Source organism: Callorhinchus milii, unplaced genomic scaffold (assembly GCF_018977255.1).
Source record: "Callorhinchus milii isolate IMCB2004 unplaced genomic scaffold, IMCB_Cmil_1.0 Scaffold4, whole genome shotgun sequence".
Lineage (NCBI taxonomy): Eukaryota > Metazoa > Chordata > Chondrichthyes > Chimaeriformes > Callorhinchidae > Callorhinchus > Callorhinchus milii.
This window is the reverse complement of record NW_024704745.1, coordinates 46,840,023-46,856,308: the sequence shown is the minus strand read 5'-3', so window position 1 is coordinate 46,856,308 and position 16,286 is coordinate 46,840,023. Positions and strand designations below refer to the sequence as shown.

The 16,286-nt window shown below is 38.1% G+C and overlaps 1 protein-coding gene across 2 annotated transcripts in view; it reads right to left on the bottom strand.

Annotated features, from left to right (window-relative positions):
• Positions 1-16,286, bottom strand: part of fgf14 (fibroblast growth factor 14) — a 342,659-nt gene that overhangs the window by 95,543 nt on the left and 230,830 nt on the right. The window lies entirely within an intron of this gene.

Below are 16,286 nucleotides of genomic sequence, written 5' to 3'. Positions count from 1 at the left end.
TCATTATTGATAAAGTGTTTCTGCTTTCAAACTGTCTTTTAGAATTAGGGCTTGACTTTGACATGCAGGCTATTGTGATAACACAGTTTGTTTCCCCGTATCCTGTGATGACATTCAAGAGATCTCACAAGAATGCAAATAGCATACAAACCTAAATGCCTAAAGCTCCTCGGACCAAAAGGTAGAGTTTTAATTAAAGCAATCTCAAACTCACAAGAGGCTCCAATCAAATCTCTGGATGGTAATGCTGCACATTTTATGTCCAAAGGGAAGAAGAAGAAAGAGATCAAAATGAAAGGATTTTGAAGCTGAAAATCCAATCAGCAATGCACACCACAGTTTGTCAAATCGTATTCCCATCATGGAATTTGGTTTTTAATGCTTTAAAATGTAATACTATGATTTTTTCTCACATCCAGTTCACTTTATCATGCCTGCAGCTAATTTTTTTAATAATTATATTTTTGTTACATTTCAAAATGTTGCATTAACATACCAGGCATGGATGTTTTCTGCTGCCTCGTGTGCTGTAAAGGAGGCAAAAATAAGTTCCTTATTATTCGCAACTCTTCCTCTACCACAAACTGCTCGAGAAACAGGGGAGACTGCATTGGACGAGCCACAGTTTTCTCAGCCCACCCACACACTCCGGAAATGTAGGCCTGACTACTCTTAGTTTAAAATGCTCAAAATAGCTTAAGAAATAATTTCAATTTGACAATCAAAAATGCAATATTATCAATCCTGTAGCTGATACTATCATTTCAAGGTGCAACATTCTTTCATGTCCAAATGACACAATGTCTCATATTGACAAATTGAAAATAATCGGCAAATTGCTTCTTATTTTAAAAAAGAAACAACTTACAAATCATTTTACAGTTTAAACTTCAGCTTCATACTTTCTAATAATATTAAAAACACAAAGTGGTATAATTTGGGATATTTCTTAACAAAATTCTTCAATGAGGAATTTGAGTTGTACGAATGGGGACTCTTACAATAACTGAAAGTATGTCACATTGCCATCCTTCCAGTTGTTAAATATCCCTGGGTAAAGAAATATTTTGGGTTGTCTGTCCTGAAATTCCCTTTGTAACCCTAAACCCATGTCCTCTTGTTCTGGTATCCCAGTATATCCAAAAGTATTGTTCTGTTACTTTCTTAATCCCATTTAACATCTTATGCACTTCGATAGTTTTCTTTGAGACATCTCCTTTCAAGACAGAAGAGCCTTAACTTATCTAATCATTGCTCATAACTCATTCCTCTAACACTATTCTCTCTCTCTTCTCTACTGGTGGGTCTGTGAAGCCCTTATCTTGCAGCAACCAACATGCACACAATTCTCTAGGTACGGGCAGACCAGCTCAAGTATGAACTCAACTAAATTTGCAATATAGCTCAGCAATCCTATTTGCCTATGTTATTGCTACCTCACAATCTTTTGACATGGTGAGCGATGAGCCAACTAACACCCCTAGATCTTAAACTTAAATCCTTGGCAAGTCCCCTATTCTTACTTTCTATATGCAATACCTTGTTTGATGGAAATACCAACAGGATTCCTTATTATTACAGCAATTTGAGCTCGAGAAAGAGAGAAAATTTCAACAAGCAAATCAAGATGGGTTACTTAAATTTTGCCTCCTCATAGTTGTGCTTGCTTACAAATGTGCATTTATAAATGTCTGCCTCTAAGCATAAAATTTATCAAAACAATGTAAATGGCATTTATATAAATGGTTCAGTATCCAACCAAGTGAAAAATATTTTTCTTGAGCTGATCATCTTCCTTACCCTAGTTATCATTCTCACACTACAATAATATAATCATTGTAAACATCAATTTTGATCAATGTAGCAAGCTTTGATTTCCCTTTAATAATGACACATGCATACCTGTGACATTTTTATAAGCCCTATTGGACGGACGATAAGATTTCACATTTAATGGGTTATTTTGTAAAAAAAAATATTTCAACTAAAACAGAAATACAGTCTCAAAAACTTAAGGACTTTCTTAAGGAGAAAATATTCCATATATAATATATAATAATAATTATTGCATTTGATATAGAGCCTTATCATGTCTTTGAGACATCTCAAAGCGCTTCACAGAATATACTATAAAGTGAATTGACTGTATATTTTGTGCGTGAAACGCAGCAGCCAATTGTGCACATATATGAGATGAACCTTCAGCCGTTATCTCATGCCTGCTTGTCAGTCACAATTGAAGAATTTTATGAATTTATTTATACAATTTGGTACTTAATATAAGATTGTAAATCCAAGTCAAAAATATCTAATGATAAAGGTGTTGCATTAACAAGACAGCTCTTGAAGTGTTAATAATAATACAAATAATCATAAATATGATATAATGCCTTTCACATCTGGAGGATGTCTCCAAATTCTTCACAGGATCCACTCTAAAATATTGTAACTGGATTTTGAGGGCGAGTAATCCCACATTTTGACTTTATTTTCACACAGAAACATACCATAGAAGCTTATAAAGAGCTTATAAACAGCAGCTAACTTTTACAAACTGCAAACTCGCCCCATACCATGTGTAATGTACTTAGTATTAAAGCAGGAGAGGAATGTAAGCTAGGAAGACCCTTTCAGATTATTGTGCATTTGAATCATTTTAACAGGCAACAGCTTCATTCCTACATTGTTGTGTAAATTAATAGTATACCTATTACTCAATAAAGCACAAAACACACTTATTATGTTTTTGTCTGAGTCTGCTAACTACTGACCTTTCCCCAAATTAGACTATTGCTAAGTGATAGGATCCCTCTGAAATATCTACATGTTTATCACAAGATAGGTTTGAATGAACAAGAGACTTTCATATCATCCTTCCAGTAATTCAACTCTATCTTTAAAGCATCAAGCTGTTTCTTAAATTATTCCTATGTTTTGGCCTTGACTACCCTTTCTGGTAACCAATTCCATCTGTCGATTACCTTCTCTGTATAGAAATAACCTTCTGAATAAAGAAATAATTGAGTTGTCCAGATCCAGGTACCTCTGGGCAGTCAGTCATATGGGAATAAGTCAATACTGTCACCCAAGAATTAACTCTGCAGTTCGTATGAACAGAATTGCTCCAATCGCAACCACCACTTGAGATATCATAGAGTGAGGTTAAGAGAAGAATAATCTTGATTCTGGGCAAAAGGAATCAAGAATAAGAGAAGAAACACAGCTTTGTTGGCATATTGCTAGAATTGGTAATAATTTATATGAAATGAAAGCATATCTATATTTATTCAAAATTATATTATCTAACGGCAATTTGAAGTAAGATAGTCTTTCCCATTATACTGTATGTGCCACTTTATGAAGCAAAGAAAAATAATAGCTCACTTGTCATATGATGAATACATTTCTTCAAGATTGCACTTAATAGTAGATGATCGCCGTTGGAAAGCTATCTAACTGTGTCTATCAGTGCACATTGTGATGATATCACATGCATCATCAGAACATTGTGCAATGTGATCGTGTCCCTGGCACGTCATCGTTATATCTCTTGTATGGTTAACACTGGGTCAGTACTACATGCATCGTTGCGTCGAGTCACATGAAATCATATGTCACAGCATGTTACCTAGTTGCCAATGGTTAGCGTTACTGTGACACAGGTGGCACTGAGGTATTCTGACTCTTTCCCTTCTTAAAACAGCAAAGATTTCCCTTTGAAATATTTCCTTAAATACTAACATCTTTTTTCCAGAATGAATGGCAACTACATCCAGAGGAAGGCTTCAAAAATTAAAAAAAAAGGCTGTATTTTAAAAGATATGTTTGGAAGAAGATCATTGGAGACTCTTAATATTGGACATCAGTCTTTGATTCATATTAATTTCTACTGTGGACGCATGGTCTGTTGCACTGCTGTCCAGTTAGCTTTACATACAGCAAACTGGTGAGTCAGTCTGATAGGAAGCTGCACATGGAAGTAAATACTGATCTGGGCTCTTTTATTCATTGCAAGGGGAGCCTACTTAACTGAATTCCCTAATGAACACTTAATGGAAGTATTTGTAGTTACTGGTGTCTCTCAGTCACACCTAGTTATCATGGTTTATGTTCTAGAATTGGTGGTAAGAGGCAGCCTTGAAATTGAGGTTATGCGAAGAACTCCCCAAAGGGAAACTGTGCGGGAATGATGGACTGTGGGAACCAATCACCAGTCTTGTAACGACTGGAACAGAAGTCCATGATGTCACATCAGAGAGAATTCTGTGCACAACATCTGTTTACAGGGCTCTTGCCATCCAGCTACACTGTAACATAAACCACATTAACTGGAGGGAACTGGCAGGTATCATTAATTATACAGGTTTTTTTATCACCTCTTTTTACCATTTATGAAATGATGGATAATTTAGGAGGCTATACTTTTTATTAAACATTACCTTTTTGCTAATGTGTTGGCCTCTAGGGACAACTTGCCCTAAGTTTTCTGAGTTTACAACATAAAATCCACAGCTGAAAAAAGTAGCCATGAGATACAGAACATTTTTACAAATAAATTATGTAGGCTAAGTGGAAGGTTCAATCTGTAACTTCTGCCTTGTCCATGTCTTGATATTTGACAACCATTCTCATTGCAGTAGATCAAGAACACCACGTCTTGCATTCGTTTGCACTTTAAGAAATTAAAGATGTTCTAGGGCAAGATGAAGAGCAATTGATGTGACAAAAGCAAAGCTTCTGAGACAGAAGTTCTAAATATTAAAAAGGTATTTTTAGATAAACAGGTAACAAATTCTTGAAGGAATAAGAAAAAACAATTTTCCTGTCCAAAAAGCGTAAGACACATAGGGGTAAGATAAATCACCTCAAGAACTATGTGAAAAAAAATGTATCAGCGACAATGAGAATAAAAACAAGAGATTTAAAATGATTGAAAGGCATGATTAAGTGATTTAGATCAGAAAATTGTAGGCTTGAACAGGTCAGTATTGAATTAGTTCATTTAGCAAGGGTAGTAGTAGAGATATTGATACACTTGGCTTCAGTACCTGTATGTTGAAGAAGGCAGAATTACATTGTAGGTACCAGAGGACAACCACAAAATTGTCCAACAGTAAAAAAGGGGAGAAAGTGCCAAATGCCTGCAGAAGATGAGGATGGAAGATAATTTGAGGAGAAAACAAAATTCACAAATTATGTTTAGAGATTCACATCTGCGGATATCAGGTTGACAAAATTCAGCTCACCAAATGCTTATCATTGATCATATCAAATATATAAAAAAAGAAACAAAACCACCAATAACAAATGAAATCTATGCAGGGGGATAAATACAGAATATGGTGTGATAATTATCACTGGTGAAAATTATTGTATTATACATTATTTTTTTCCCCCAATGAATGTCTATGAATACACCTTATGAAAAAAATACATAAAGGTCACTTAAATTAGACAAATCCAGAAAAGGTGAAGAAAATTCTTGTACAAAAATGATTGGCAACATTGAACCTATTTGACACCCCATTACACTGGTGCAATGGCCCATGGGCTATCTTTGGGGCATGAAGATGTGGCCCGACGTACTAGTCCAGGTACGTCCATGCCAAATCAATACCTTGTTTCCAGTAGCTACTGAGCTGAGATAAGCATTGCACCACCATAAATAAAGAAAAAGTTCATAAGGAAAATTTTATTTTGTGGGCCGACGAAAAAGGTTGGCCATCACTGTGCTACAACATTTTTCTTTCTTTTTGATAAATGTTAAATGCATTTCCAGAAGGGAAAAGTGCCAAGGTAAGAAAAATATCCAATCCTGTATTCTGTCACAACAGTCATAACTCATAGCATTCTTCTCTAGTCTTCAAGAAATTGCTATTGCCAAAAATAACTTTCGATCATATCTTTCGGTGAAGAAGTTGAAATACAAGCAATTTAAAAGATGTTCTCTTCTCGTTAGACATTCAAGAGATGTGAACAATGTTCTTATTAATATTTAACATGCTAAATACATGTTAAAAATAATTAATTGATCAAATTAATTGACTGTGCTTAATCTTCAATAATCGGATTGTCTCTTCCATTTGCTTCTCATTTAAATGCTATATTGAACCATTTTGTGGTATTCTTTGGCTGCTCACTGTCTGACCCTCTGCTTTGTGAAATATGTTCTGCAGCACCCTCTGAGGAAAGGTGGGATGATGGAGAAACTTATAGCTGCTTTCCCCTTTGATTCAATGCTCCCATTTGTTTGCCCTTATTCATTACTTAGTGTATATTATCTTAGATATTTCACTCATTCACCATTAACATTTGTCTGGTTGTGTACTGACTGTAATACAAGCAATCAATTGAAAGCTTTGTTTAATTGCAATAGTTATAGTACATAAGTAGCTTTGAACTTGTAATTGTAAATCAGTTACTGGTGAGTTCTTAAACTCCCAATAATTAGTGTTTTAGTGCCACATCTCCAGTGATTGCTCAGAGCCAAAGTAATATTTATTGCTGAGGCAGACATTGGAGCTCCAGCTGTAATCACTCCACCTTTAACCATTGGTTTAGACACCTAGCTGGTTTTTATAAAGTTAGATGTTCTCGAAAAGTATTGCAAAAATTATTAACATTGAGCCAAGTGAGTTTTACAATTCCCCATTGAGCCCACAGCAGTGATTGAGACAGTCTTCATCTTTTATCGTGATCAGGAGTTTAGTCTCTTATCTGGAATTCATTTAAGGTACTAAATTGTTTAGCTACTCTCAAGAATTCTTAGGTGCCATGATTCTCTGATTAAGTTGTACAATTTTAGTAGATGTCAGCCTGACTCAGTCGGTAGAAACCAGACTTGAGCTCATAATCCAGGGTGAAATTTCAGTGCTGTACTGGGGGAGCTTCTGCATTGTTGCAATAAGACACTAAATTGAGGCCCATTGAGTCTGCTTCTCAGGTGGATCATGATGCTATGAAAGAGAAGGATCAAATTCAGGGTTCTCATCCTCGCATTCAAACCCCCCCCACAGACTCCTACCTACCTCTTAGACTGCTCAACAAACACTGGTCTGCTTCTCAACTGCTGCTCAATCTGAATGGTTTTGGCCATTCTGCTGCCATTCTCTGGAACAAAACTCCATCCTGGAGTCTCCCTCCGCACCTCAAAGGCTGCCTCAAAACTTACCTCTTTAACCCTGCTTTTAGTCAACTTCCCCCCAGGCCTCCAGGCAAGGTGCCCAGCTAGCTGTGTAAATCTCTTTGATAATGTAAATGTAAATTAGATTGTGTAATGGCAGTTCTTTCAGCTTTCAAAGAAAGGGGGTCTGAAACAGGGTTTCAAAGGGTTTCAAAGATAATATACAGGTAAAAGAGGCTTCCCATTAGCAATTAGACGTGCATCATGTCGAAGCATGGAAACTCTGCTTTGATTCAATCTACTTCCTGGCATGTCAGAGTCCAGTCCACATGGATCAACCTGATGGACATTTGCTTATTTGTAACTTCCTATTTCAAATACTGTGTTTTCTCTCCCAGGTTAATAATGAGTTCAACGTTCACTTTTCAGTCTTTGAGTTGACAATTTTTAGGGCATTTATCATAAGTGGAATGCTGTGCTGGAGCACCAACACATTATAGGACACAGAATACAAGCTACATTTCAATACACTGACCAGGTCACCAAGAACAGAGCACCTGGAGGGAGGGAAGGAGGGAAGCTGCTGAGAGTCATCCCCATGCCATCACACTCCACCAAGAATAATAAAAATGATAGTAAAGGAGATCAGTAGTGCCACTGAATCTAACTATTCTATTCCCAATTTCCTGCTCTTAACAATAATTATTTCATATTTCTCCTCTTCAAATGCTTATCCAAATCGCTTAAGTCTTCTTATGGTCCTGTCTCAATAACTACTTTGGAAAATCAGTTCATATTTTGATAACTGTGTGAAAATGTTTACTCTTCCTGTGGCAAATCCAGATCTTGTGCCCCCTTATTACCTATTTTAAAAGCAACAAGAATAATCTATTTATTATCTACCCTTAAAATGCTTCCAAAATGTTGAAAACCTCTATTAGATCCCCTCTTAAATTTTTCTGCTCCAGTGAAAATAGGGCCAATTGTTTTTAGCCTATCTCAGGTTTGGTAACTGGTCAGCTTTTTATAAACAGTTATTCAAAGTTAATAGTTTGTTATGTGAAATGGATTTTATGAGTTTGCAGCAAAGGCCTTCGTGAAAGTAATCCTTTTTATGCAATTATGACTCCTTTATTCGCCTTACAACTTGACATCTAACAAGCCAGGTTAGGTAAGCCTTGAGTGAAGAGTTTGTCCTACTTCCACCCACACATTGTCTTTCTATGAATCCTTCACCCTTGTCCCTGTTGTGGAAAAGGGAATGCTGCACAGTAAACTGAACATGGGGAACGACGTAAACTAATTACTATTTTCTCACAATATTTAGACAGTTTTGCGGCTGGAGCTTTATTTGATTATTGCATACATTTCAGTGCCCCCCACCCAAAATAAAACAATAGGTCAGAGGACGAGAACAGAGAGAATTCCTGTTTTGAGCATCATCTGCCCTTAACCACAGTCCACATTTCTGCATCACAAAGGGTTTCTCCCCTTCCACTTGCCATCCTTCCAGATACACATAAATAAAATATAGAATGTTACTACTCGTTTCCATAGCTGCTATGCTCTTAAATTTTGCAAGTATGTAAAAGGTGATTGATTGGATATTGACTGGATCCGCTTGCCCGACAGCAATATCAATGGCAAGCTTTGCGGTTTTAGCTGGTTAGACTCCAGCAGTATTCCAACGCACACTCTGGGGACCCCAAGTCTTGCTCTTGCCAACCTGTACCTAATACTTTCCAGAATTAGGTAAGCAAGATGTAATTCCCTCCAGCGAGAGAGTGCACAATCCATTCCAACAATCCATCTCTGTAATTTCCATTTGCAGGTGGGATGCATGGAATTCTAAGTTTAGTTTGGATACTCTTAAAGATGGTGATGGGTTTCCGCATGTTTCCGCATGTGACACCGGACTGACCAAAACAAAAAGCAATTAACTGGCAGCAGTAAAGCTGTTAAAATATGACATCTAGCACTTATACCATCTTTTGAATAGAATGAATACCTCAAAGTTTAGCAACTACGATTCAGAGCAATGAGCATGAAGAAAGGAAATTTAGGGATCTAACTGCTGGGAGACAAAGAACTGAGGTGAAGATTTGTAAGACAGTTACAGAAGGTAGGGATTTATTTGGTTTGACGTATGACATTGAGTTAGTCAGAACAAAGACAGTGCAGAATCCAGGGTGGAAGTGGATAGACAGAAGAATTTGGTGTAATCCACATATGGAATGAAACTAATTCAATGTCTATGGATCATATCACTGGTGGAACAGGTGAAAGTGGGACCAACAAAATGAAATACCATTAAGGTGGGCTAAAGAGGAGAACTAATGAAGGAGAATAGAATGTGTCAAAGGACTAGAGAGGACGAGAAGAAGGAGTGACAGTAATCTCTTGTTGCAGACAGATAGGTTGTCATTTATGACTTTAGCAAGGACAGTCTCCATGCTGTAAGCAGTTACATAAGATTTGAAGTGTTAAAGACAGGAATTTATTTTTGACTGTAAATAAAAATTGAACTTTTTCCAAATATCAGTATTGTACATATGCACATTTTACCTTATGGCATGTACATTTGGCATCTCTCTAGTTTGCAGACTTGCATAGTTTATGTGCTAATATTTGGGCAATGATTTGTGAGGATTGGATGTGCCACTGGATGTACCCTGCCAGAATTACTGTACCAATACCAGCTGACTCTTAAACCTCAAACACCACTAAAATGATGGCAAAATTATTTTTTTCAGTAGAAGCATGAAAGTCACAGATGAAAGAGTCTAGAATTCATTTTCTTTAGCCTAGAGCTATCTTTCTTTAACTCTGTACAAGCAAGTGATTGGATATATAACAGGGAGAATGGAGTGCTCATAAAGGCAAAGTCCATTCACCAATACATATGCAAACCCCCATCCAAGTGCTTTGAGATTCAGTCCAAAACAAGGAACATGAAATAAATATCAGGTTAGAAAAATTATTTACCTTGGATGATTGTCTGAACAGTGAATACTCAAAACTGTGGACATTTGGAATGCTTGTAATGAATATAACACAAGATGTATATCTCAAGTCACAAATATTTTTATAATAAATTCCTACTCTCTTGCATTTCATAGCATTAAAAAAAATCTCATGCAAGTTCTAATCAAAGCCTTCTTTCAATTTTAAAAGGACTGTAACTGTCATAAAATGCGTTGACAGGTCCTCATGGAAAATAATAGTGTGGAGAGTAACCAGGGTATTGGGCAAAGAAAATACTTCAAAATGTCTGGTTTTGTCACACTAACGTTCTGACCTTGAATGTATAGCTAGTAACAGTGTCTTCCCTCGTGCAGGTTGAACTGCATGGCATGTTAGTAAAACAAATTAAAAGTATTAAGAGCTTGGGGGAGATCTGATTTCAATCCTTTCTCAAATAAGAAGAGGAAGGGCAATTTTCCCTGAGGACAAATTAACCGTTGATTTGCAATAGGAATGGAAATTGGAGTTCTAGTGGAATGGGCATTTTGTGCATTGAAAGGAACTGCTACACATCTCTGCCTATCTCAGTCTTTTAGCACTAATGTCAGACAGCAGTTTTCAAATTGTTATTTGGATTTTTCCACTCCCTCTGAAACTGACTACTTGGGGGTATTTAAACATGGTCTGAGAAGCTATAAAGTCTAGAGCTGTGGCAGAGTATATAACACATTTGTTCTAGGCTATGGTATCTGAATAGCTGCCATTATTATTATCCAAGGATACAGTGGTGGTGGGGAGGGGAGTGTGAGGGACGGTGGGCGGGGGCTGTGGAGGAAGTCTTGGGTCACAGAGAACTCTTTGTTCAAGACTGTATTTATGGAAGAGTCACCAATCTTGGCATGCATTACCCTGGCAGTGGACTGATGGATTAATGGGGTGTATGAAATCCTTTGACGTTCCTTCAATGCATTTAATCAAGAGGACAGGTTCTAATCAATGCTTCTCTCTGACAACTCCATTGTGATCAGGAACTCACCATCCAAGCAATCATGAGCCACAACTACAACCACGTATTCAACTACTAGACTATATTTGAGAAAATTCTTCTACATTTAAATGTAACCTTGTAAGCCAAAGCTCTAATGGGTAGGGTGGTCCAGTGCCTTGCAAGGCTATGCAGCGCCTTGGGACGTCCTCCTGACGTGAAAGGCGCTTTATAAATGGAATCTTGTTATTGTTGTTGTCCTAGTTGGACAAGCAGTGGGAGGCTTGCAAGATTGTGCTTTCAATGGTAAGCTACATGGTTTTAGTTGGTCAAACTCCTCAGTAGGTGGCATGCATGGAACTCTCAAACTGGTTTGATACTGTTAAACATGGTGATGAGTTTCTGCATGTGTCAGATATCCTGCTGACCAAATAAATCTCTTTCAAATGATAAAATAAGTTTTGAGTTCATGTTCCGCGAATCCTGCAGGAATTCTGACTATACAGCTTTTCCACTTATGCATAAAAACTTTAACAGTTAGCATTATAGATTATTTACAGAAGTAATTCAAAATAAACATAAATCACAATTTTAAAGAAAAGCAACAGAACTTTCAGCCTCATTGAAGCAGATCCAAGTCTCCATTATTTTCTTGTCGTTCAAGCTTATTTGGTTTATGTATGCACTAACTGTAAAGCAAAAAGGAATTAAGTCTGAAACAAAGAATAATGAATATACTTAACTCAGAGAGGGGTTGAAGGCAGATTGTGGCAGCACATTCAAAAATTACAAAAAATAACATTTGTATAACTCCTTTCACGTCAGAACGAAGTCCCAAAGCGATGGACAGTCAAGGATTTGCATCCCAGCTGGGAGTTGGGATCAGGAGGGGTGGAGGGCTGGGAGGGTAGGGTTAGTAGGGTGATTGAAGCCACAGTCGAAAAGAAAGGTCTTGAGATGGCCTTGAAGGAGACAAGGGAGGGGGTGAGGCAAAGGGACTGTGGGATGGAGTTCCAAAGGGTGGGAGTAGAAAGTCTGAAGGCTGTAACGCCGATGGTGGGGCATGGAGGGCGGGGGACATGGAGCAGGCCAGGGTTCGCTGCGTGGAGCAAACAGACAGGTTGGTATGATGGTAGCAGGTCAAAGAGGTAGGGAGTAATAAGGCCATGGAAGGCTTTGAAATGAGGACAAGGATTTTGAATTCCAAGCAGGAGGGCATTGGAATTAGAGAGCGATTTGGGAAGGAAATGATTGAGGGTATGAGACACAGAGATGTGTAGACTAAGTTATTTGCTTATATTTACAGGCTTGATGGTACTGCAGTGGTCTTTCCCCATCTTCTACACTGTAGCCTGACTTTGCTAATCGCTCAGTAGGAGGCCGTTTAGTGCACTGTAAACTAAATGTTTGCTAAATGTTTCAGAACCTTGGCCAGCATAGAGGCTGGTCAATGGTAAAATGTAAATTGACTCATGCGCATATATCAGGTGGGCTTATTTTCCCTGAGGCCAATTTTCACTGAGGCCAATTTTCACTAAGGCCAAAGGCCACATAGACCAACAGAAGGAAAATTCCCTCAAGGATACTTCATCTGCCAGTAACATGTTTGCCTGTACTTCAATACAGTACGGCACTTGTTCTTACTCATTAGACCCTCAATTGTATGCCTGTCTAAATATGTGAAGTCTGAAAGGCTTTCAACTACCTGATATGCAGTGAAGTCAATATCAGACACAATCCTATCCTGGACATAGATTTCTAATTTCATAGCAAGTTGGCTCAAGAGGACATAGACAGACTGGTAAAATGGGCAGACACATGGCAGATGAAGTTTAAGGTGGATAAATGTGAAGTGGTGCATTTTGGGAGGAAGAATGAGGAGAGGCAATATAAGCTGATGGTACAATCTTAGAGGGGTTGAAGGAACAGAGAGACCTGGGGGTTCATATAAGTAAATCTTTGAAGGTGGCAGGACAGCTAGATAAAGCTGTTAAAAAAAGCTTATGGGATACTAGGCTTTATAAATAGGGGCATTGGATACAAAAGTCAGGTACTGTGTTCAGTTCTGGGCACCACACTTTAGTAAGGATATCAAGGCATGAGGGTGCAAAGGAGATTTACCAGGATGATACCAGGAATTAGGGACTTCAGTTATCAAGAGAGGATAGAGAAGCTAGGATTATTCTCCTTGGAGCAGATAGGTTAATAGAAATTTTGAAATTATGAGGGGATTCGATAGGGTGAACAAGGGAAACTATTTCCACTGGCGGGTGGGTAGGTAACCCGAGGCCACTAATTCAAATTAGTTGTTAAAAGAAACAGAGGGGAGGTGAGGAGAAACTTTCACACAACGAGCTGTTGGGATCTGGAATGCATTACCTGAAAGGATGGTGGAAGCCGATTCAATAACAACTTTTAAAAGAGAAGTAGATAATTATTTGGGGAGGATAGGTTTGAAGGGCTATGGGGAGAGAGCGGGGGAGTGGGATTGATTTTGATAGCTCTTTTCAAAGAGCCGGCACAGACATGATGGGCCGAATGGCCTCCTTTTGTGCTGTATGATTCTATGATATTCAAAAAGAAATGCATCTGGTGCCCCGGCCATCAATCCACCAGAAAAATTGGTTGTTCACCTCATGGCTGTTTGTGGGACAAATGGTTGTCACACTTGCCTTCAAAATACAATCTTGACAGTATTTAACCTGTGAAATGCAATCCTTTCTTTACAAATAAGCAGTTGCTGAATTTCTTTTTACATTAAGTAATTTAACACAAATAATCTGACCCATTCAGTTACTACCACACAAATAAAATAACATTGCATTTGTCACACTATCAAGAGAAAGAGGATAAGCAGCAAGTGGTTCACTGCCATCCATTTGGCGGGTAAATGGAAGTCTGACATCGGTGGTAGGGAAAATTCTAGAATCCTTAATTAGGGACGTGGTCGTGGGGTACTTAGAAAATCATAACATGATTAGGCAGAGTCAACATGGCTTAACGAAAGGGAAATCATGTTTAACAAATCTTTTATAAAGTTTTTTGAAGATGTAACTAGCAGGTTAGATAGGGAGGAACCAGTAGATGTGGTGTATTTGGATTTCCAGAAGGCATTCAAACAAGGTGCCACATAAAAGACTGTTGCATAAAATGGAATTAAAGGTAATATATTAGCATGGATTGGAGAGTAGCTAACAGGAAGAAAACAGAGAGTAGGGATAAAAGGGTCTTTCTCAGATTTGAAGGATGTGACTAGTGGAGTGCCACAAGGATCAGTGCTTGGGCCTCAATTATTTACAGTCTATATCAATGATTTAGATGAGGAAATAGAACTTAACATATCTAAATTTGTGGACAATACAAAGCTAGGTGGGAGAGTAAGCTGTGAGGATGACACAAGAAGAATGCAAAGGGAAATAGACCGGGTAGGTGAGTGGGCAAGAAGGTGGCAGATGGAATATAACGTGGGGAAGTGTGACGTTATTCACCTAGGTAGTAAAAATAGAAAAGCGGATTATTTTCTAGAGGGGGAGAGACTAGGTAGTATTAGTGTTCAGAACGATTTGGGTGTCCTTGTACACTAGTCACTAAAAGTTAGTATGCAGGTACAGCAAGCAACTAGGAAGGCTAATGCCATGTTGGCATTCGTTGTAAAAGGGTTAGAGTACAAGAGTAGGGAAGTCTTGCTGCAGTTGTATAAGGCCTTGGTGAGACTGCACCTAGAATATTATGTGGTTTTGTTCTCTTTATTTAAGAAAGGACATACTCGCCTAATAATAATAATAATAATCCTTGCATTTGATATAGCGCTTTTCACGTCGGGAGGACGTCCCAAAGCTCTTCACAGAACACACTGTAAAGTGAGTTGACTACATATTTGTGGGCAAACGCGGCAGCCAATTGCGCACAGCAATGTCCCACAAACAGTCGTAGATTGAAAATGACCAATTTATTATTGGTTTTGGTTTTGGAGGGATTATTATTAGGCGTGTGGAGTAAGGAAACTTGCCCAAGGTTTCGCTCTGCCTGGAATTGAACTCAGGTCTCTCGCTTGCAAAGCGAGTGCTCTAACCACTGAGCTACAGGACTCCACAACTAAGGACTAAGAGTGGGTGCAACGTAGATTCACTAGGTTGGTTTCTGGGATGAGGGGTTGACCTATGAGGATAGATTGAGTAAACTAGTCCTATATTTTCTAGAATTATAGAAGAATTTGCAGTGATCTTATAGAAAGTTATAAGATTCTTAAGGGTCTTTACAGGGGTAGATGCTGTGAGACTGTTTCCCCTGGTTGGAGAATCTAAAACTAGGGGTCATAGTCTCAAGATTAAGATTAAGATCAAGCCTTTTCGAACTGAGTTGAAGAAACATTTCTTCACTCAGAGGGTAGTGAATTTGTGGAATTCTCTATCCCGGAAGGCTGTGGTGCTCAGTCCTTGAATATATTCAAGACTGAGGTTGATAGATTTCTAAAGGATAGAGGGATTAAGGGATATGGGGAAAGGGCAGGTAAATGGAATTAGGTTAGAAGATCAGCCATGAGCTTATTGAATGGCGGGGCAGGCTCGAGGGGCCGAATGGCCTACTCCTGCTCCTATATCTTATGGTCATTTGAACACCAATATTTCTGTGATATTCAATGGTCCTCTGACCACTATTCTGTCTGTTTGACGAAATCAAACCTCTCTGTTGTGCAATGTCATATGTATCTGTAGAACACTCTCAGTTTACATTAAACATATCTTTGACCCTAGTCTTATTCATATCTGCCATTTTCGTTTTCGTCCTTATTTTCAGTCAGTCAAGAATAACAAAAAATTCTATATGGAAGCCAATCTCCTGATTCCTCTTCCCTTTTGAACTCATTTCCCCTTCAACATTACTCCTATCAAGATATTTGTTTGCTGGGTTACCACCATCCCATCTGGTCAGCTTTTATTTGACTCTTAACAGTTTATGTTCTTATCCCCTCTGAATCTCTAGACACCTATTTCATTCAGTCCAAAACTAACAAACACTGGGATCTAAATTGTGACACTTACAAAGGGCTTACTAAAAATTAGATCATGATCATATCTCAAACAGAGATTTGAAACTCTGCTTGGATGTCAACTTCATGCACAACAAAATTGAGATTGGTTTCCAAGACAGGGTTGATTGTGACACGTCTGAGATTTGTTATTTACTAATTTTTCTTGTGAATCCCATCACTTG